The sequence below is a fragment of the Pogona vitticeps genome, chromosome 5 (genome assembly GCF_051106095.1).
Source record: "Pogona vitticeps strain Pit_001003342236 chromosome 5, PviZW2.1, whole genome shotgun sequence".
NCBI lineage: Eukaryota > Metazoa > Chordata > Lepidosauria > Squamata > Agamidae > Pogona > Pogona vitticeps.
In genome coordinates, this window is record NC_135787.1 from 162081382 (window position 1) to 162104918 (window position 23537).

A 23537-nucleotide genomic window follows, 5' to 3' on the forward strand; every position below is an offset into this window, starting at 1 on the left:
TTGCCACTGGATTTTGGCAGAAAAGTATTTAAATATTCGACACAACTCATTTCCCTCCAGTTGCTCCCCAATATTGGTGGTGCTGTTTGCCTCCGTTCAGTTTTGAGTGGGGGATGTTTTTGGAAGGACCCCTTCTAGCCTCAGGCTGCATTATCCCCACTTCCACCTTTACAAATTAGTGGAAAACACCAGCATAATAAGATGAGTTGTCAAAGGAGTCATGTTTAAATTCTCTTTTGCAGGAGAGACAAGAAGCATAACAGTGGCCCTTAAAGATATGGGATGTGCTTGTGATTTCACTTTGGGTTTCGTCTTTAAAAGAGAACACTTTAAAGAAAAATGATGCGATAGAGGCTTTCTAAGAGAGATGATACTTGTGGTAATAGCTTTGTTGGTTTGGTTATTCAATGTTTTCCTTTTTAGTTACTAGTGTTTAAAATGACTTATATGATTTTTTTTTTAAAAAAAATTACTCTATCCTCTCCACACTCACAAGGACCCTGAGAAGTGGGTCAGGCTGAATGAGAGTGACTGGCCCAACATGATGCAGAGATTCACCTGTGAAGACTTGAACTTTGAACATCTGTCTAGACCACAAAGGTAAGGTGAAGTATATCAGCACCAACAGTCACACCACCTGGCTTGTCACTTTGGTTCTACTTTAAAAAAAGTAGAACCCAAGTGACAGAGAAAAAAAGTTGAGATGGGGGAGGGGAGTCTGGGCTTATTTGTATTGACTTGTAGTCATGTAATCAATGGAAATTAATGCAAATCTTAGCATGCCAATACCAGAGCAATTCCCATACTATTTGTCAATTTAGTTGACCCTGTTGGCATTGGGGTTGCTATGAAGTTTAGCAGGTAGTAAGTTCAGTCGTTCATAGAGAGGGATCTAAAAGGCTATAGATAGCCGTCTCTGTATATATGCATGCATTGTATGGCATGCACACACAAAACACGTGTCCAAAAATGGGGAAAACATCAATAAAAAAATGAGAAGATGAAATCTCAAAGGTAAAGCTTTTATAAGCCAGTAGCATATTTTACATATGGATATCACCAGAGGATCAATGTAGAAATGAAATGGACTACATAATTAGAAGCAGGAGATGGAGAAGCTGTATTCTCTCTGCCAAAGCAAGACTAGGAATGGATTGAGGTACAGATTATGAACTGTTAATATCCAACATTAAAATAAAGTTGAAAGGAAGACTAAAAGAATCGGTGACAAAATATAATTAAAACAACATTCCTGATTAGTTTAAAGTCCACATGAGGAACAGATTTGCAGAACTAAATTGACAGTGAACCACAAGAACTTTGAATTGAAACCAGATAGATTATTAGGAAAGAGTGCAGAAAACTATTCTTGAATTAAAAAAGAAAAGAAAAACCTAGGTGGATGATGGAAGAAATACTTAAAATGTAAAGAACACATGAGAAGCAAAAGTAAAAGAAATGGGGTCAGAACCTGTTATGCAGTTTTTCAGCAACTGTCATAGGGGCAAAGAGAACTACTAGAACAGCCAGTGCAAAGAAACAGGAAAACAGCAAAAAGAGAAAAACAAGGTATCTTTTCCAGAAGATTCAAGAAATTAAAAGAGTGCTGAATGGCTAACAGGAAAGCACACTATGTGACAAGCAGAAAAGAACGAGAAGGTGGAAACAGTATATTGAAGACAGATAAAGTAAAGATAAAAGGATGTTGGACTCCTTTGAAGAGGAATCCTATGATGGACAACCTGCAATTCTAGAAAGTGAAGTGAAAGGTGTTGTGAAAGAACTAGGAAGAAATAAAATACCAGGAATAGATGGAATACCAATAGAGCCAAACTGATTTCAGGTAACAGCAGCAGCAGCATATTAGGAGCCAGGGTGATACAATGGATAGAGTGGCAGACTAGGATTCAGGAGACCTAGATTCAAATCCCCACTTGTCCATGAAAATTCACTGGTGAGTTACCAATGATGAAATCATTCCACAAATATTTCATATACAGTATCTTGAAAAATCCTATAAATCAGATTCAACTAGATGACGCATCATGAGCATGTGTGCACGCACGCACGCACGCACGCACGCAAGCACACACACACACACACACACACACACACACACACACACAGAACATTGGAGTATATTTGTGCAAAGGTACACAAAAAGCACAACCCTCTTTTCCTACTATGCTCTGTAATCTTCTCCTACCCAACTTTTTTTCATTACGAGAACAAATAAAACTATTATCACCTTATGGAATGCCATAGAAACCAACTAGGATGCAGAAGAATGCATCTTAGAGTGATACAAATGGTTCCTGACTTTTAAACAGAGCAAAGGCGACAGGCAGATTGCAGCGGGAGTGTGTTTGGGCTGGTGTCAGTGCATTCAGTTGACAAGGGACTGACCCTTTTCCACTTGGGGCATTTTGGACTGTTGCCCGGGAGTTGTAGAAGCAGCTCTTTACGTACACTGCAGTTGACGATAAGATGGTCCCGCTTTCCCTTCTCGTTTTGACCAGGCAGGATTGATCTGTTTGTCGACTGATGACACATTCAGATTCTGTGGGCTGGAGGACCCTGCTGTAGTTGACAGAATATTGAACTAGATGGACTGGAAGGCATATCACTGGGCAGTCTATGCCATTGGTCCCTTTTGTCATGGCAGTTACTATGTTTACGTACCAAACAAATTGACCTAAGGATGCAGAAGAAGAGATATGGTAAGCATGCTTTAATTGTTTTCTCCCCCCCACACACACATTTGTGTAGATTGTATCTAAAATAGAAAAACAAAAACAAAAGATTGCTATGGTAGTTCCAGCAGTTTTTTTTTTCGGGGGGGGGGGGAACCACACCATTGTGTAATATTTTTGTGGAAATCAAATTGTTACAAAAATATGCAAGTTTTAAGTTTTCCAGAATTGCTCTTCCAGGTGGAAGGTACAAAAAAGGTAAGAAAAAGTCCTCAAAGTGGACAAGACCTCTTGATGACTTCTGTGCCTATTTTCTGGTGGTTCTAAATTTAGTAGTGCTGAGAAGTTTAATTCTTTTTTCTCCCTCACTGTTTCCCTTATCTCTTCCAAATCTGTTGATAATAGCTGCAAGCCATCAAATCGATTCTGGTTTACGCCAATCCTTTCCACAGTTACCTAGGTATACAGTAGTCAAAAGTGCCTTACCATTCCCTTCTTCTGGGAGTGCTCTAAGATCATGTAGTGTGCCCAAAACTATATAGACTGGGTCTTCTACTTCAAAATACAATGAAGCTTTGATTCCCCGACTCCTGTTCTCCAATTTATTGAATTATCCGACCACACTAGTAGAAAACCTGCAGGTTTATCTGAGGGATGCTATTTTTTTTCTTCAGCTTCAAGGCTGAAAAGATCTATCAAAGTCCATGTTATTTGGAACTCCTGGATAGCTCAGAGGTTTAGGCACCTGGCTGCAGCACAGAAGTTGGGAGTTCAATTCCCCACTGTGCTTCCTTAATAGGAGCTGGACTTGTTAATTCATAGGGTCCCTTCCAGGTCTGAATGAAGTGGGTGTGCCTCAGCACTTGACAGCCCTAATGCATAACCTATATTGTGGACAAGAAGCTACTGTGATGACAAAATATAGGAAAGCAGACTGGTCTCCTATACAAAAAAGTATGAGACAAGTGTGTATTTTATCCCCTTATTTGTTCAGTTTGAACACACAACATATCATATGGAAACTGGATTAGATTCAGATAAAGGATAAGTGAAAACATCAAAAATGTAAGATATGCAGACGACATCATCTTTCTCATTAGTAATCACTTGAAATGACTTTTTAGCGGAAATGGAAGAAGAACATGCCAAAATAGGATTGCAGTCAAACATTAAGAAGAGAAAAAAATTGCTTACAGAATAATTATACAACTTTAATGATGACAATGAAGAAATTAAAATTTTGAATATCTTGGATCAATCATCAATCCAAACTGAGATTGCAGACTCGGAAGGGCAGCAATGAGGAAGGGCAGCAATTAGGAAAGATCATCAAATATAAGGATATGTCATTGGAGAGTAAGATCATCCATACTCTTATACTTTCAGTCACTGAATATAGGTGTGAAAGCTGGACAGTAAAGAAATCTAACTGGGGAAAAATTATATAAAATGTGACGCTGGAGAAGAGCTCTGCAGATACCCTGGACTGCCAAAAAGATGAGCAAGTGGGTCCTAAACAAATCGAGTCTGAACTTTCTCTGAAGGCAAAAATATTGAAACTGAGACCTGTTCTACTTTAGGCACATAATCAGTAGGCAAGATTCTCTGGAAAAGGCAATTAATGCTAGGAATGTTTGAAGGCAGCAGGAAAAGTGGAAGACCAAATACAAGATACATTGACTCCCTAAAGGGAGCCAAAGACTTGAGTTTACAATTGCTGAGCAGGGTTGTTCAAGACAGGACATTTTGGAGATCACTCATTCATAGGGTCATCATATGTTGGAGGTGATATGCTCAAAAGTAATGCCAAGCTTGGGGGGAGGGGGTGCACTCAGAATTGAGACCGCAACACTGAAGTATAAGAATGTTTATCTTTACCCTTAAACCACAATTCTCCTGCTGAAAATCTCCCCAGCTGTAGCTCCTGTGTGCTGTGGAAGAGACACTCTCATGCTAGGATTTATATACCTGAACAGGGTGTCCTGCCAAATACATTATCAAGTGAAATGTGTAGCACGACCACAACAAGACCAGTGGGAGATCCAGTGGCAAACATCACAAAGCCCAAGGAGAGAAGACCTGCAAAATGGCCACTATGTCTGGGAGGTATGGTCATGAAGCCATCTCTTTTCCAAATAGCAGAGTGTTCCATGCAAAAGATCGGGTGAAGAAAATGATGCTGCAAGATCTCTTTTCTGTTTTGCGAAGCAGCCCTAAGCCATCCCATATAAGAACTATGCCAACGCTCAGCTTCTTCTTATCATTATAGAAGAAAGTCTTACAGTTGCGTCATGCATTTGCATTCCTTTCCTATTTACCTAGGATGTTGCCTAGCAAACATACCTAGAACTAGGACACTCTGCTGCCCTTCTAGTTTAGCTGGAGACACTGGTGCTCCATTTAAATACCCCCCTGTGCAATTGTTCCCTAGTTCTATTATACATATTGCTTCTCAGATATATAGATATAAAATATTTCTTTAACATGATGGGTTGAATTTTAAATTGCATACAGTTCCATTTCTTTAGCAGACTGAATGAACACCAGTGCTTTAAACAATCACTTAAGTCTCAGACTAGCTTCTATTCTCTCTCACATGCAAAACTATGTGCTTCATCCTGGCTGGGAAAAGGTCCCATTATGTCAAAAGAAGACACTGAGCTCCAGTGACACCTTATACCCTCACACACTATTTCCTCCTTTTATGAAAACATTCACCAAAATACTAAGAATTCAAGTGAGTGTTATAACGTTTAGGGCTGCAATGGGGCTGATGGTATGTATGCACGGGCACAGAAACATGGGCAAATTGTCCAGTTGCTTCCTTCCAGAGTCGCCTTCCATCACGGCGGTGTTCCCTAGATGCAGAGCCTTAGCAAGACTGCAACACATAGGAGTGTAAAAAGCCTTACCATGCCCAGGCTTTTTTGCAGCAACATTTCAGAGAAAGACCCAGAGTGACCTACTTCTTGTTTTGTGCTCTGCTATAAGGATACCAGCGATATCTCTGTCATTTGGAATGGGTAGCTTGTCTCAAGAAATAACTTTCCTTCAGAAATGACATTGATTTTTTAGCCATAGTGTCATTTGTGCAAGCCAAAACTGGAAAAAGTGGCATTCTGACCAGTGGCAGCATACTACTATACAGCACAGGATAACTGCCATACATTACATTACATTATACTACACTGCATTGCATTATATTACATTGCATTACATTACATTATACAATTTATTTTGCATCTGTTCTTAGCTTTTGGTAATTTGCTGTAGACGCTATATTTAGTGGGGAAAGCTGCTGAGCTCAGCTCAACACCCAGTTCAGCTCAGCGCTCCAGGCAATTGCCCAGCTCAGCCTATGGCCAGTCCTGAGTGCTGTCTCCCACCCCCACCTCTGAAATGTAAGGAACATCAAATAATTCTGTACCCATTTGGGCATGTTCTATGACCAGCTGTTTCAGCTCCTGATTGGCCATGTCTGTCATGTCTACGTGGCTGCAGTAATCATACATGTATGCACTTTCCTGGTGTGTATGTTTGTCCTCCTAACACTGCTTCTATTTTTCTTTCTCACAACTCTCACTGCCCACCCCCTAAGCTGGAGAGGTGGGAAAGGTGCCATTCCTGCAGTCTTCAGCTATGCTAATTACTGGGAAAAATCAACTCTTTCTCCCCATTATAAACCATTAACAATCTAGTCTCAGACAATGGTCCAGCCTTATCCTATGGCAAATTTGTAGTGATAGTGCTACACAGCATATGCAGGCAGCAGGTTTTTAACTGCATATAAGGGAATTTTGTTGAAAAATATCAGATTGACAAAATGCAAGAAAAAGTGGCCTCACTGATTATCACAATTATTACTATTTCTATTTTTAGATAACTAGGTGAGCACCATAAAGAGATCACAAAGTGTTGATGGCAGCATAAATTACTTGTGATGTCACAGGCACTATCCAATGCATACCTGTATCTAAAACTTTTGTTACCATATTTTACACAATTTTTCTTGCTATAGCAGTAATTGCACTATTTGGAGAAATTGTTTTATTTTATGAGTGAACATGGGAAAATGTGGTGTTCTTTTTTCTCAAAAGCCCCTGTCTGGGAAGAAATTCTGCATTTCATGCTCCAGAAGAATATTTACCTATTAGGTAAAGGTAAAGGTTCCCCTTGGCATTTAGTCCAGTCGTATCCAACTCTAGGGCGCAGTTCTCATTCCTGTTTCCAAGCCATAGAGCCAGCGTTTGTCCGAAGACAGTTTCCGTGGTCACGTGGCCAGCGCAACTAGACACGGAACACTGTTACCTTCCCACCGAGGTGGTATCTATTTATCTACTTGCATTTGCATGCTTTCGAACTGCTAGGTTGGCAGGAGCTGGGACAAGCGTCGGGAGCTCACTCCATCACGTGGATTCGATCTTATGACTGCTGGTCTTCTGACCTTGCAGCACAGAGGCTTCTGCGGTTTAACCCACTGCGCCACCATGTTCCTTGATAGTTTATTACAAGGGTAGATAACATGGGGGTGGGCTCATGCACTCCCTCTCCTTTCTTTCAGCCTGCAGGGGCCTTCCTCAAAACTGTGCCACCAAATATCTGCTAAAACCACTAAAAGCTATTTTTTTAAAAATAGAAAATGCTTGATTTGAAGAATTTGTCTTAGTTTGCTGATGAAATTTGGCAGGAAACTTGCAAACCACTTTTAAGTAAGCAAACATCAGTAACTCCATGGCAGCATAGGAAGTGTAGTTTATAGCAGGTCCTAGAACAGCAAGGGTTGCTTCCAGACCACTTGAAATTGCCCATACCTGGTTTACTGTAAGAAATATCCTTTTATGCATGCGAGAAACAGTTCACATTGGGGAGGGCATGACAAGAAGTGTCCTGAACTGAGGTCTCCCTGCCAGCTTCAGCATTTACTAGCAGCTATTCAGTGGGTGTTCTTCAATCTTGGTGGCTATTTTAAGCACCAATCAATGTTTGGGAAAGGCCTTGTTATCAAAAACAAGGTATGGAACAGGAGGCTGCTGGGGCTGGTATGTAAGCTTGGCAAAGGGAGAAAGGACATCATAATTGATTTTGTATTGTTCTTATAAAAACTACAAGTGAATAAAAGGAAAAGCGGAGTAAGAAAATGAGATGGAAATGAGGAGGAAAACTAGGGCTGCCACCAAGGCACAATAAACAGTATTTGAAACCTTCTTCAAAATCTGCAGGTGGAAAAATTGGAGAGAAGAGGAATACTTACAAACCAGGTATATAACTGTGGCATGTCTAATATTAAGTGTAAGTATGAATGATCTTGGTAAATGTTAATGAATGTGTGGGAATGACTTGCAGGTAAGATGTTTACTTAATGTTTATAAAAATGTTTATTAAATATAATATTGTTATTAGGTTAAATGTATTATTGTATTGCTCCTCGTTGTTTATGAGAGAAAGCACTTTAGCTTTCCCCCATGAAACAACTTGTTAAGGGGGGAGGTATTGTGGCATACAGCTCTGCTCTCACCTGTCCGTCTCAGCTGGGCAGGGGAACCTCAGCCAATGAGAGGACGGAGGGTGGTGCAGAGGTGGGAGGAGCTGGGTTATATAAGGTGTGTGTGATATGTGAGAAGAGATCAGATCAGTTTGGAAGATGAGTGATTAGAGAGACTGATAAAGAGTGAGAAAGAGGCTGTCAGTGAGGGAAAAGTCTGAGGGAGCTAGTGTCTGAGAAACAGTGATTGACTAATTGATTTAAACCTGTGATTTACTCCTTTTATTTTTGTGTAATCAATAAACATTTTTATTTGTTTGAAAGAAACACTTGTCCTTTTGATTTTAAGGATAGGTTGGTGGCAGCAGTTTTGGTGAAAGGTAGTGAGCACTCTTAGAGGCCTGGATGGGTAAAGGCTTGAGACTGGCCTGCTAAAATAACATTTATCCTTGACTTGGGTGCAGTGATCACCTTTCACAAAATGGAATCACAGGCAAAGATGTGCAAGTGAAGGCTAACTATAGGTTATATTGGGTTCTTGCTATGGTGGTGATTGTGGTTGCTTTGATTGGAAGGAACCATGGAAAGAAACACAGTTTACACCCACAATCTGGGCACCATAGTTATATGACTATCATGTTCTCTCCATAACGCCACTTTCGAAGAACAATTAGAAGTGAAAAGTGGCCCAGATTGCAGCAAGAAGGCCACTTGTTGAAATGGCTTGCGTACCCATTACTATACTTTGTTGACAGGATTCTTCTCAATGTCCTATATGTCATGCATTGAATGGTCTATACAATGATTCATAATGTATGATGACCACACTGCCCATAATTTGCTTATTTCTGATTACTTATTTCTGGTTTCTATATTGTATTGACACATGTTCATCCTGTAGAATTGCAAACAAAAATATTGTTGCAAAAACACCATGAGAACATGTGTGTTATGGTCTGAGATCTGCTTGTGGGAAAGCATTTCACCATGTGATTGTCTATTAGAATCTGCTGAGATCTGCCGTAACTTTCTTGCCCAAAAGCCCATCATTCACAGTCAACATTGCCTTCAAATGAGCATCTTTTCATGATCCCAAAACTGCACCTTCTGGATAGCTTTTAGTAAGGGATTAGAAATGTAAATGAAGTTTATCCCTAAAAGACTTCAAATGTCTTTATTGTTCCAATATTGTTTGTAGCTGCGCTCTTGTTTTTGCTGCTGTTGGCTGTTCCTGCTGTGACTTGTGATATGTCTTGTTCTTTTATTTTTGTGCTCCCATATTTGCATTGTTATGAGTACCTCAAGCAGGTAGCAGGAGCATTCTTTTATTTACAAATGAATTGGTGTTTAAAAATAAATAAAATATGGCTTCTGTTAAACCATCTCTCTGAGCTATTTCACTATGATCGATTTATATATACTGATAAATAGGAGTTCCCTTCTTTGTTTTGTGTTGGTTGCTATGTATGTCCTACTCCTCTTTGGTGTCCAGCTGGTGCTGTCTGGGGATGGTGGGACTTGTAGTTCAACAGTTCTAAAGGGGCATCAGGTTGAGAAAGGCTGCATCAGAACAAGCAGGTCCTAATTATTCTGTGTGGTTGCTCTTTCTGGCTGGATGATTCCAGCTGCATGGCCCTCCCAATGCTTATGGGCTTGATCTGTGGGTTTTGCAGAAACAGTGAGAGGGGGGCCCTCTGTGTGAGTCCCTCCTGCTGGAGGCAATGTCGTAAATTGTCTCCAGTGACTTGGAATGAAGCCACATACCCTCTGGGTAGATTTCTTAGGGAGCCGGGCAGCAGCTCTGCCTGTGTGTCTTGAGTCTCTCCTCCTTATTCTCTCTGGCCTGCCCACCCACGTTCTTGTCCAAACGAGCAGCAGCCTCTAGATCCAAGGTGGCAAGTAAGAAAAAGCCCCCCTCTCACAAACTCTGGGTATCTGTGTTCACTTAACTGGCTGTGACAGCTCGCTGAGAAGAGACATCCCGTTGCTTAGTAACAAGAGCAGGGTCATAACAGCCAATGAGCAAGCAGAGCTCCAACATGCCTTTCTCTTAAATGCCCCATCCTGAAAGTATTGGCTTAGGAGGGCATAGGACAATATGGGTCTTGCAAATTGCCTTCATGCTACATCATATAATGCTATCTCAGCCACTTTAAGAGCCAGGTCTGGATAGTAGAAGAGTATCAGGGAATTAACATAGAACTCATTCCACTTATTTTCATTGGATAACCCCTAGATTCAGGGTAGACAAAGGACATTACTTTATATAGTACATTATAAAAGTAGGGAATTCCACAAGACTTAAATTTAAAATTATACATTTTTGGATGATACTTCCAGGAACCCCAAAGTTAGCCAGAGATCCTGAAAGCTTTAATACAAAAAGTATTTCTCTGGGCTTTGTGTAAAAGGCAGTTAGACAGATTCACGAGATGAAGAGGCTATACATGTCTAGATGGTTATACAAAATATTGACATTCAAAGGAGGTATGTTGCTTTGTGGCATCAAACCACATCCAAACTGATAGTGACCTTAAAAGGATTTTTAGTGCATGAGATATTTAAGGAGTGGTTTTATCACTGCCGCCACCACCACACTTGAATGGGTCTCTATGGATTTGAATCCAGGTCTTCTAAGGGTGTGATCACATAGGGAAATATATCATATTTTGAACTGCTTGTGGAGCAGTCCAGTGCAATCTATTTCCCAGCAATCACACAACATACCGAGAATTGCATTCCAAACCAACCACGATCTGTGCCAAGGGTGGACATTTTTTGCCCAGCTGTAGGGCTACTACTTTTTGGGGTCAGGCTGGAGCAAATGCCTGACAGACAGAAAGATCCCTTTAAGGGAGATTGCTCTCCCTTGCTTTCTGATGTGATCAGATGTGTGCCTTTCCTGCTGGTTGATTGCACCCTCAGTTCTAGTCCATCATTCTACCCACTCTACCATACTGGCTTTCAGTGGAGGTAAACCATTGAATATATCTGTTGCTGAAGGGAGCAATAGGAAAGAGACATTACTTGGCCACATGAAAAAGCATAATGGCTGGACTAGCTAAAGAGACCTTTGATCTGACCTAGCAGGGCTCTTCTTACATGGAAAGCCCTGGCATTCTGAGTATACATAGTGGGAGTACCTAGGCGAGCATGGCCACATGTCCTCTTTTAGCAAGAACAGTTCTCCATTCAAAGAGCTGCTAGATAGCAGTCTTCCTTTTGTAGGTGTCTTCCATTTGAAGGGCTCTCTAGTCCAAGACTGATTTAAAGCTAAAGCATTTTAGAGAGAAATCAGTGACTGTGAAGCTGGCCATCAATATCGGGAACATGGACAGTAGACTCAACAGGTAGGCAGGTTACTTGGTCATAGTCTTGCCCATTCAGGCAAGGTTCACTGTGTAAATCTGCTTAGATTAGATTTAAAAAAAATTCTGATTATGTATCTGCACACCTAAATTAATGTATGCAACTTTATCCAAATCGTTGTTCTCTTTGGCCCTCCTTTTTGGTGATGTATACATAAGTGACCACCACAACATCCTTTCCCACATGAGATTTCCCTAGCCAAGCACAGATTTGAGCTCAGGTCTCCTGATTCTGCATCTGACACCCACCACACTGTTACCGGGTGGTACCTTTATTTAAAAAATACTCATGTGCCTTTATTAGACCAATAAAATCTCAGAAGCAGGCTAGCATTAGAGTCCTGCAGAACTTTTCACCAGCCTGGACTTTGAAGGGCTTGGGAGGGAGGGAGAAAGAAAAACAACCTCTGCCACATCAGTAGCTTGGTGAATAGTTGAATTCACCATGAGGAATGATATTATGATGTTAAATTTTTATGTGTAGTAGAAGCTTTGAGTGGGAAATGTACCTAATCAGCCTTCTCTCATTTTTCAAAAGAGTCTATTTTGTAAGAAAAGAAGCAAACCACTCACACACTGGTATAACTACTGATGCATAGCAGGAAAGAGATGGCATGGCATGTTAATTCTGTATGGACATCAGATGTGAGGTCAGTCCCAAGAGTGGGCTTTCTGAAAGCATACCTCAGACCATTTGTCTGAAATAACTAGTTGTTGCCTAGCTGATAGTTCAACAAAGCCACAGTGGCCTCTGTTTATTTCCTTGTCATGCATATCCATTATCAGTCAGCTGCTGAAAATACAAGGCACGGGGCATTTCAGAGAGTGAATACCCAATGTTATTATAAAAAGAAGAAAGTTCATAATGAAGAACTTCTCATCACAGGAACTACAAAAAATATTGCAACTTTCTAAATGTCTTACGGCCATGGCAGTTTGCCATTATAGTAATATGCCAGGATGGCGGTTTGCTGAGTTGGCAATGTAAATTATCATATAAACTTTATAAGATTTATTACATCACCTTATTTATTGGCTTTATGTCCCATCTTTATTTCAGTACTGTGTCCCAAGAGGGTTACGTAATCACAGTCTTGTATCACATGATGAGCTGTAGTGTATTTCCACTTAAATTAGAGTAATAATGTCTAATTATGATTACCTTTGCATATATTATGTAGTTTAAATTAGCACATCCGAAATTACTGTAAAAAGTCATACTTTTTAAAGTGTTCCCTGTCCTCTGTGTCCTTTTTTGGCGATGGAGCAGTGGCCATCCTAACCTAGGCCCATCCCCATCCACAGTGCCATTTTTAGTGGTTTCAGCACCATGTTTGAAGAGGGAAAGGGTCCTGTTTGCATATAAGTTCTGCATGCAAAAGAGAACTAAGATTCCCCCAGGTTTTTTCTTGTTTACACATGAGCAGGAATCTTTCCTCTTTAGACTTAGCACTGAAACAATGAAGAACACAATAGCAGAGGAAGGTGCTCTCCTATGAGCATGCTCAGAAAACCAACATTGATAATGCCTGAATGCCTTAAACATAGCTGTTTCTGTTGGAAAAAGATAAGGCCAAGGCTGGCTATCTGTCATCCCGGAGGAAGGAACTAAATCAAAAACCTTGTCATAAAGTATGGGTGGTGAACCTTAAGACCCATGGCTAGATGTAGCCTTGCTGGACCCCACCATGGGGTTCTCCAGGTGGCGAAGCTTTTCCTCAAACAGCACCATCGTTTGGTGGTTTCTAGGCTTTTAAACTGGTTTTCCCCCCTGCATTCTGAAAACTTGAAATGTCTTTCTGAAGGCTTGGTTACTGGCAGGCAGTCCGTTTAGCTACAATGAGCTGGCTTTTTGTACGTGCTTTTGTTCCACTCCCTCCCCATATAGCTCCTTCCCGAATAGGGCCCCCCCTAACTTTTTTGAAATGAAATTCAGTGTCTTTGAACTGAAATAAGTTCCCCAACATTGCCTTGAACTAACATGAAACAGGAGTTGGGGCAGCAAACTCTTTAAGTGGCGTCGTTTTCTTTCCCATCTCTGTGGCTGGCCAAGGTGGGTTACATCATTTGGACATTTTGCTTTGGTCGTGAAGACATCCACATTCAGCACAGTATTTAATTATTTATTACTTATTTACTGCACTACTGTGCTACCTTTCTCTTGGCAGCAGGACTCCAGGCAGCTCACAGATCATTAAGAAACACAGGAATCGCAACAACATAAGACAGAAGTTAAAACAACACAGTGGTGCACCATTCACTCCTTCCCTGCAAAACCATTGTTATGGATAATGCTGTAGTGCTTCCACGTAGACTTCTGCTACTTTATGACCATTCCTTCCCTGACAAAAATGATTATATGCTTGGCAACTACCTGCTTGTTATCTACTGATAACAAGGCTGAAACTTGATAATAAGTGTTCAGTTTTCCCTCATGGTGGTGCTGGCCCTAAGGAACGCCTCTTGCATTGATCATAGGCTCTCATTTTGCTGTAATCCTTATTCTTCCAGAAAATCACCCTCTGGCTTTGGATGTGTTTGCCCAGCTATGAGCTTTCATTTCCCTGCCTGTTAAAAAGATCAAAGAAATTACTATGCTTGCTTCCCTGCTTTATAAGCTCAGCACCCTAAGGGGCAAGGGGGTTACTTCTGAAATAGTAAGTATGTTATTACTCCCTTCAGGAAAATCACTGCCTGCCTTTGGCATTTATAACCACCTAACACATCATGGTAACTTTTAAAACCTAAATTGGTCCAAAGGCACAACCTGAAGACAAAATATATGTGATAAATTTTCTGTTGATGATTATAATAAAAGCCTACTGTAGATTTTTGCTTTCATAGAAGAAGAAAATCCTTTTCATTGTGAGAGGGAAAGAAATGATCCATTTGAGAAGCAAGATTGGCCCATCAAGTTTTCTGACTGAGCCAGAGCTGAAAATAATGCCCCCCCTGCATTCATGTCAAGGTGTGTAGCAGACAAAGCCAGGCAAATTATTGTGGCACCTGAGTGAAAATATCCCACAAGGACCTGTCCTAACCCCTGACAATAAAACATACAACAAGACATTATTAGACAGAGTCTGGAAACCTTTTTGTATTAACTTGCTCAGTGATCTTTTGGAAATTAAAAAATTCTATAAGACAGAAACCACACATTGACATAACTAACGGTGAATGGAACAAAGGATATGATATGGGATGTCAATTCTGTATGAGCTTTAGACACAAGGTCAGTCCCAGAAGTGGAGATTCTGGAAGCTTCCAGACCATTCCTCTGGAATAATTGATTGTTGCCTAGCTAGATAGTTCAACAAAGTTACAGTGACCTCTGTTTATTTTCCTTCTGTATGTATTAATTTTCTATATTTCAGAAAATACAAGGTATAGAGGCATTTCGGAGAGTTATTAAACATTATGCCTTATTTATTTATTGGATTTATATCCCATCTTCCTCTCAGTGTTGTGAGCCAAGGTGGTTACCTAGCCACATGTGCTATGGTAAGCAGTAATGTAAAGGTAAAGGTAAAGGTTCCCCTTGACAATTTTTGTCCAGTCGTGTTCGACTCTAGGGGGCAGTGCTCATCCCCGTTTCTAAGCCATAGAGCCAGCGTTTGTCCAAAGACAATCTTCCGTGGTCACATGGCCAGTGCAACTTAGACACGGAACGCTGTTACCTTCCCACCGAAGTGGTCCCTATTTATCTACTTGCATTTGCATGCTTTCGAACCGCTAGGTTGGCGGGAGCTGGGACAAGCGACGGGAGGTCACTCCGTCGCGTGGATTCGATCTTACGACTGCTTGGTCTTCTGACCCTGCAGCACAGGCTTCTGTGGTTTAGCCCACAGCCCCACCACGTCCCTCTAAGCAGTATTATACTTCCACTTAAATTATAGTAATAACGTTTCATTGTGATATTTGGATATACTGCATTAATTTAAAGTATAATATGCAAATTTAATGCAAGATGATATCCTTTTTTGCAACCTTGACACAGTAAGAGCCTATATTTCTGGGTAGCTGACATCTACAATACAGGAAGACACAAGAGAAAAAAAGGAGGAGCGGAGGGAAGCAGAGAGAGAGAGAGAGAGAGAAGTAAATTAGCCTCTTGCATGTCACAGCATCCCTAAAGTTCAGAGTTCTGGTACAGCTGTTTTGGGAAGTGCAGCTGAAGATGAGTGAATAATGTTCAAAGTGCTAGTGCTTACTTATAAAGCCCTTAACACTTTGGGACCTCATTACCTGGCAAAGCATCTCTCCTTAAGATCATCTATCTACTCAGGCCATCCAGTCTACCCAGGCTTTGCAGTTGTGAGTGGACACCCCTAGAAAGGTCCAGAGAGCTACCACCAGGATCTGGGCTTGCTCGGTGTTTTCTCACTGGTGGCAGCAGCACTATGAAATATGCTACCTGCAGATATATGCCAGGCTCCTTCCCTTCTGACCTTCAGGAAATGTGTAAAATCTGAGCTTTTCAAAGAGGCCTTTAGGAACTTCTTCCTCCTTCAATATTCTTGCAGACTCACGTGCTTTAATTTGTGTCTCAAGTTGCGCTTGTTTGCTATTGTCTCTCGGATTCTTTTGTTGGCTTTTATTATTAGTGACTTTGCGTTTGGTGGTAGTGGTGGTGATCATTTTTACTGTTGTTAGCTGCCCAGAGTAGTGCTCTGTCAGTAGATGGGTAGGATAGAAATGTAATAAATAAATAAATAAATAAATAAATAAATAAATAAATAAATAAATAAATAAATAAATAAATAAATAAATAAATAATAGCAAAGGTTAAAATACTGGACTGCAAAGCAGTTGGTGGGGGGCACTAATGGGCTGGCGAGAGTACAAGTTGGCAGGCACTGATGAGCAGCTGTTAGAAAAGGAGGGTCACTTGCCACTGTGTTCTGTTTGTAGCATTCAGCACCAAGCCACGAGAAGAGAAGGGATGAAGAAATAAAACAAAACAGAGAACAAACCACATACTATCGTGAACACTGAGATTATTGCCTGACTTTGGAAGACAGGCAGGACAGACCTGCCTAGAACTTGGAGACAGGGAATATTGGGCATGGTGTTGAGGAAAAGCCATAGCTCAGTAGTAGAGCATGGACCCAGGTTCATTTCCCAGTATCTCAAGCGATGGCTAAGGAAGAGTCCTGCCTGAACCTCTGAAGAGCCACTGCTATTCAGAATTAACAATACTGGGCTACATAGACCAATGGTCTGACATTAATATGAGGCAGCTTCCTATGTTCCGAGGTTGGCTGCAGAAGAAACAATATATGGGGTTCTATGATCCCCACACCATCCTGCCCATCGCCCACTGCCGAGAGTGCTAACAGTTAGATACTTGCCCCAGATTTGAAGCTTGAATTTCAGTGAACAAAGTCTTGTTTCCTTCATTTCGCTCCCCACCATTTCACCATGGCGCTTTCCTTAAATGGTGTTAGTGGATACACATTGCATGGCTTTTCTTTAAAAATATATGTCAGGAGGGTTGTGGTCCAGTCTTGGGTGCTGGTAATAATGCTGCCACTGGCATTTTGTTTTCCGAGCAGGGGGGCCCACCTCCTCATCTTCTAACTTGAAAGTGAGTAAACATGGCTGGTGCACGTCAGCTCCTCTTGTGGTGGACTTGGAAGTTGGGCAAAAAGGCAAGAGGGAGCAACACATGTTTGGACAGGGAAAAAAGGAGCACAAGGCAGCAGCAGCCTTTTCAAAGTTAAGTTTCATTCACAGCCTACACTATTTTTCTCATTCATTGCTCAGCACAGGCTTTGGCTACAGGTTAGACCATGGCAATCTGGCCATATATAGAGGGATTAATGTGCTCTTTTGATGTTGGGCTCCAAGGTTGACCCAGTGCTGTAGGCTGAGGTTCCAGGTGTATCCCAGATCTTCTGCCTTACTCTAGATAGAAAGATGGGTTTGGCTCAGTGAAGAAGAAATACATAATGGCTTCCCTGGTTGAGATGTGGTTTGTGGAAAGACCACATTCCTAGCACAAAGCACATAAGTACATTCTCCCTCTATCTGAGCCAGATGGGCTTCTTGTAGTATACAGTGGGCTGCTACTATTTATTGCCCTTCAAAACACTAGGCAGTGCACCTACTCCATCTTTGTCTTCCTGGTGTTTTTTTCCTAATAAGAAAAATGATGAACAAAACAGTGGAAAACCTTAGAAAACTTAGAAATAGAATAGCCGGTTGTACACATCATCCACCCAGGTACATGTTAGAGGTTAGGGTTAAAGTAAGATAAAAGACTTAACTGGAAGCTTGTCAGAAGGATTAACTTTTGGTATAATCACACAGCCATACAGCTCACATTTTGGACTGCCTGTGGCATGGTCTGGTGTGAGCTATTTTCTGGCAATCACATGACATGCAGGGAATAGTGTTCCAGCCTGACCCTAGTCCATGCCCAAGATGGACTTTTTTTGGCCTAGCGATAAGGCTACTATTGTGGGGAGCTCAGCTGGAGCAACCCTCCTACGGACAGAAGGGTCTCTTTAAGAGAGATCACCCCCAGCAAAGCAACCCTTTCCAGTGTGATCAGATGCTCACCTTTCTTGCTATCTGATCACACCTTTTCTCAGCTCCTCTTCCATACTGTCAAAACTGCTCTGCTATAGTGTGACTATGGTCTAAAACTCATGCATGCTTAAGCCACATCCCCTTTGGTTAGGTTACATCAGTGACAATTGACTTCTCATTAAAAACTCATGTTGTGGACAGCCCAATGTGCAGAGGTGGCAAACTGCACCACATAGCATTTCATCATATCGCAGCAGGAGGAAAAAAGATTGAGTGATTACCAATACAAGACAACAAAGTACAGCCAGCGTTCAGAGTCAATTACATGTTTTGACAGAGGTATCACAACATTTTCCCAGTGCCTCAAGCTCATTCATGATTGTGGGTTAATTGGTTTGCCAAGACTTCCTACGTGCTGTTTCCTGCCCACTTTTCCCAGCAATCCAAACTGAATTAGATGCATCTGATATTGCTCCTAGAAAGACAAAAATACGCTCACATCCTCCTGTCCTAAAGATTTCAATTTTTATTACTCTTTAAATTCATCTAAACCACAGATGAGATAGTGTTGCCTGCTAGATGTCCCACCTGGCATAGTGAATGGTGTGGGATGATGAGAGTAATCATCATCTTAGAACTGCAGAGCTGGAAGGAAACCTATGGATAATTGAGTCCAGCCTTTGTCAAGAAGGCACAGTGTGGAATCCAACTTCCAACCTCTGACTCCACAGCCAGACACCTAAACCACCGAGCTATCCAGAGTTGCATTGACATCTGGACAGCTGCATATTCCCCATCCCTGACCAAAAATCTAGTCAAGCTTGAATGATTTGAACACACTCCTAAAAATCCTCAAACATGAGTAAATGCCAAAATAAATTTGACTTTGCAGTGGTACAACAACCAGCAAAAATATCTGAAACGTCTATAATGCAAATGCTATTTCAGCACACAGGTGGTAAAGTTCAGAGAGTGCTTCTAATCAATTAAATAAAGGTTGTCAAGGAGATGCTAACTCAAGAGCATTTCATCATTCGATGTGGCAGGCATATATCAATGGATTGGCAGATGCAAGAATTATATGGACCTTCCAGACTTTCTTTGTGGACAGAGATAATTAGGAGGCTGCTGCTGGGCTCCTACATCACCTAATCATCTGACAGGCTGTTAGCTTATGGGCTGGGAATGGTATGAATTCTGGGCACATGACAGCTTCCGCCTCCAACTGGATCAAGGGGAGGAATTGCCTATCATGTCCTTGTCCTCCCTGCTTCACATCTTCAGAGTATGTATTGTTCATGGTCACTTGGGAAGAGAGGTAGAGGGCAGAACTCTACTGTTATTTGCATAAGGTTTATGAAACTTGCCACAGCTAATTGACATGGAGCTCTATAGCATGTATTGGCTACATGCCTCATCATGTACCCAATTACACAAGTAAGAAGTACCCCAGCATTTTGTATATTAGCCAGAATTAGCCGTGGGAAGTTACTCAAACATTATGCAAACATCAGTAGGATTATGGCCGGGATTATTAGGTCTCACATTATAAAAATAAATTAATTAAAAACTTGCATAGGTTCCCTCTTCTGTTGCTGCCTATGCCTGTTATGACAGCAAGTATCCAGAACGTTCATTTGATTTCTTCAAATTGACCAAGGATGTACTTTTAAAGAGACAGTTATATAATTCTAGTTGAATGTGCTCCATTCTGTACAGTACAGGTAAGCTATAGGATACACATGCTTTGATAGTTGAATAGATCCTTATCTCGTGAATATGCTATGTGCTTGGTAATTCCGTGCCCAGATTGAGGAGGGGGATGCTGTGAATTCTACACAGATACCAACCCACTGATATGTGCCTGCCATATCTAATTATGAAATGCTGTTGAGTTAACACCCATCTAACCCTGAGGTACATGATCCATGAGAGATTTTTAAGGTTATCAGATGCATCACAATTCCTATGATACTACCAGTCCTGACCTACCTCCTCAGTTGTGATGACCCTTATGGAACATCATGGAGTTTGATAAGAGTCTGAACTAGATCCACTCAGCTTTGGTTTGTCTGTATCTCTTCAGCTCTCTCTCTCCCCATTTTGCTTTGATTCATTTCTACTCAAGATCTAAAGAATCAGTTTGCCCTTCAGGCCTAGCAATGGCATTGTTTGTTACCCAGACAAAGACATATTTAGGGTATGATGGCTAAAAATAACATCCCTCATTCTGCCCTCATGAGGATCAGCTTTTGTCTAACATTCCTCAGATATGATCCATCTTGTAGATGACACCCAGTCTTGGAAGGAACAAAGCCAAACTGAAGAATGGCCTTGAGACATTGGAGAGGCAGGGAGAGGGTTGTTGAAAGCAAAAGGAGAATTGGTGGGTACTAAACAGGGCACTTCCCATCCCAAGAGAAGAAATCAACAGCAGAAGAGTAGAAGGGCAAACTGGGGCAAAGTAGGGGTGGTGGAAGTGGCGGATGCATAACTTGGCATTCTCTCCCTTCATATTGTTCATGTTCATCTTGTCTCTCATGTTGTGTTTTCATGTCAGCCAGCAATACGGTTGCCCCAGGGAGGCTGAGGAGTTGAGAGTGGATTGGCTGGTTGGGAGATGTCCACAAGAGCAGCTTTGCATTGAGAAGTGACACAGAAACAACATGAAAATTATGCACTGCTGCCAGGCATACATGTACTACATGCCCGCATGCACACTGCGATTTGGGATAAAACCCCATGATAAGAGTTTTTATCCTTATGATTCTTTAAGTCATCTAACTTCTTCTTTGAAAGGGCACATAATTGGAAAATAAAATAAAAGATACCATCATTGCCAAACAGAAACATGTATCCTAGCAAGCAGCAACCTGTTCCTCACCTCAATGCCAAGCAAGCAGTGAGTTTGTGTTGTTCTATATCACCCCAGCAAACTGAGGACAATGATTGCAGTATACAGAGAAATAGATGCTGCAAGCACACATCTGTGAATGTATTCATTAGTGGGGGAAGGGAAAGGGAACTGGATGCATACAACTAATGTATAAAAAAGTAGATACAATAAGCATATGTTATTCCCAATATGGTTCAAAATGCAAACTATCAAAGCAACATATGTTTTATCGATAGCATATCAAACAGTATCAAAACAACATGTGTTTTATCAACAATGTGTTGACAGGACAGGGCACATTCCTGTTTCAGGTTGTTCTTCAGAATTCAGCCCTTATAAATGCTGGTTACAGTTTGAACATCCTCCAGATCTAAAGAATTCCAAGAACTCACAATAGAGAACGACATCAGCCAACACTGGTTGAGATTCTTGGAATGCAGGGAACTTGCAGATGTGTTATTAACGTTTGCTTATGAAGAAACATAAGTCATTTTGCTGTACTGATTTGTATGTATCCTGGTTTCCTCCCCCCTCCCTGCCCCACAATAGCATTTATATTCTCAGCTGTGTGCTTTTAATATCTCTTTCTTTTTTTCTGTGTTCCACTATGTGCTAATTGTAGCCATGCTGCCCAGCCATGAAGCGAAGTGCCTAGCTAGGGTTCAACATAATCCTGTGTGTACTTTTCTTGGAATAAGCCATCCTTCATGGTTCTTGGGATGCCCCATTTACAAATCACTGGAAGTGTCTTTGCTTTCATGATGTTGCTGTTAAAAATAAAACTTCCGAATGAAAAGTAGGCAGGCAAGTCTGCCATCTGCTGTGGGGTAATTCATGTGTTCCCAGCATATTCCTGCTTGTTTTTGCCCTTGTTTCTGGCAGATGGTGTCAGAACCCATTCATTTCCTTGATTACAGGTAGAGGATCAGAAGTCCTGAGAAAGCATGCAGGCTGCCTAAGATTTATCAGAAGAGTCCCAGCTCACTGTCTGATGGCCATACTCTGCCCTCGTCCTAACATTAAGCAGGGTAGTATGATGACCGTAGGCAGTAGATGTGGAGAAACAGCAGTGGCAGTTGCCTCATGAGCAATCCAGCTGTTTCCTCCGAGGGCAGGAAGGACTGTTTATACCACACCCTCTTCCTGGCTGTCCTAAAATTCCCTTCTGCACAAGGTACCCTGGATTCAACTGCCAGGCCAGTTGGCTTCACCCTGTGGACTGTGGCAGGAGTGCCCTTTTCTTCTATCTCTCAAGCAAGACTTTGGGCAAGGCCTGGCCACTCTACAAGTGACAGCAGGGGAGATTTACCGTGGTGATTTTTTTTAAAGGGCAAAATGCAACTCTATCTGGTTGAGATCCAGGTTATGGTGGTGACAGAAAGAGTGAGTTCAATCCACCCCACAATGTTTTTTTTCTGGTCAAAATCATCTCTGGGGCCACTTATGACCACACAGTGCAAGACAAACAGGAAGATTTCAACAAGTGAAAAACAAGCATTATTTATTTATTTATTTATTTATTTATTTATTTATTTATTTATTTATTTATTTATTTATTTATTTATTTATTTATTTATTCAATTTTTACCCCGCCCCTCTAGACAACATCTACTCGGGGAGGCTTACATAAATTAAAACACATTAAAATAGCATAAAATAGCATTATATGATAGGATTAAAATCTACAGGCTCTCTAAAGTTTCCCCCATGAAGACAAATGTTTACCGTTCCCAGGCTGCTCTCTGATTTTTGGAATATTTACTAAATGTTAACATTTCAAAATCCACATCGAGCATTTAGATAACTAATTTCAAAACCCTGGAAAACTCTGAATGCTTGCCATTCATCTAAGCTATAAGACAGGTAACAAGCCAAAACACCCACAATAACTGGTTGAGTGTGACCCAAGATTAGGACAATACAAAAAGTTAAATTCTCAAAAAAGAATTTTGGCTATCAAAATTCTTTATTATATTTCCTGGTAAGAAAATGAGGAGAGGGTGAAAAAGCAAAGGGTCATTGTGTCCAGTACTCTTTATTGAGGAAACGGTGCAATTCTTCAGCATTCTTTGTGAAGGCAGAAAAGGACAGTTTTAGAAAATTTCTCAGAAAACTCCTACGCAATGTTGCCTCACTTGGTGTTCCTTCATTGGTATGGGAACAATTTGGTCTTTCACAGTCACTTTTAATGTAAAATCCTCACAGAACTAGACCTACAGGGCAGGTAGTCTTTATTATTTTAAAAGCAAGGTGGGAAAACCCATAGAAGCAGCCATATGAAGGGAAAACAAAATAGATAGATGCTGTTCTTTTCTAGTGGCAAACACACATTTCAGGCCGCATCTAGTTAAAGACCAAAATGACCAACTATATTACATGTGCTGTTTTCAGTAGCCCCATATTTTTAAAGTGTATATTGAGAAACATATTCAGGACTGGGATTGAAAATCTAACTTTCTAAAGTTACAGCTCCCAGAAACCCCCAGCTGGCAGAGCCAATTGCTCCGCATTTATTTATTTAAAATATCCTTATCTCGTCTTTCTCTTTGAAAGGGACCCAAGGC

At 41.1% G+C, this 23537-nt stretch overlaps 1 long non-coding RNA gene across 1 annotated transcript; it reads left to right on the forward strand.

Annotated features, from left to right (window-relative positions):
- The first annotated feature begins 460 nt into the window (after window positions 1-460).
- On the forward strand, window positions 461-22680 carry LOC144583087 (uncharacterized). Its single transcript, XR_013536679.1, has 2 exons — window positions 461-600; window positions 2520-22680. It is a non-coding gene; the product is annotated as an uncharacterized LOC144583087 (long non-coding RNA).
- The last annotated feature ends 857 nt before the right edge of the window (window positions 22681-23537 follow it).